The sequence below is a fragment of the Otolemur garnettii genome, unplaced genomic scaffold, assembly GCF_000181295.1.
Source record: "Otolemur garnettii isolate 467f Iridium unplaced genomic scaffold, OtoGar3 scaffold00003, whole genome shotgun sequence".
NCBI classification, from domain to species: domain Eukaryota; kingdom Metazoa; phylum Chordata; class Mammalia; order Primates; family Galagidae; genus Otolemur; species Otolemur garnettii.
This window is the reverse complement of record NW_003852398.1, coordinates 42,788,663-42,788,925: the sequence shown is the minus strand read 5'-3', so window position 1 is coordinate 42,788,925 and position 263 is coordinate 42,788,663.

The window sequence follows — 263 nt, the reverse complement described above, 5'->3', positions numbered from 1 at the left end:
TTATTTTTGATAGAGACAGGGTCTAGCTCTTGTTCAAGCTGATCTGGAACTCTTGAGCTCAGGTGATCCACTGGCCTTGGTCTCCCACAGTAGTGGGATTATAGGGGTGAGCCACTGTGCTCAGCCCTACAGAACCTATCTTGTTTGTAACCCAGGGACTGCTTGTATTAGCAAAAGTGTATTCAGAATGGGAAAATCAATGAACTCCTTGACTTCAGGAGTTCTCAAAAGAGGATCCCTGGTTCTTTTCCTTTTTTTTTTTT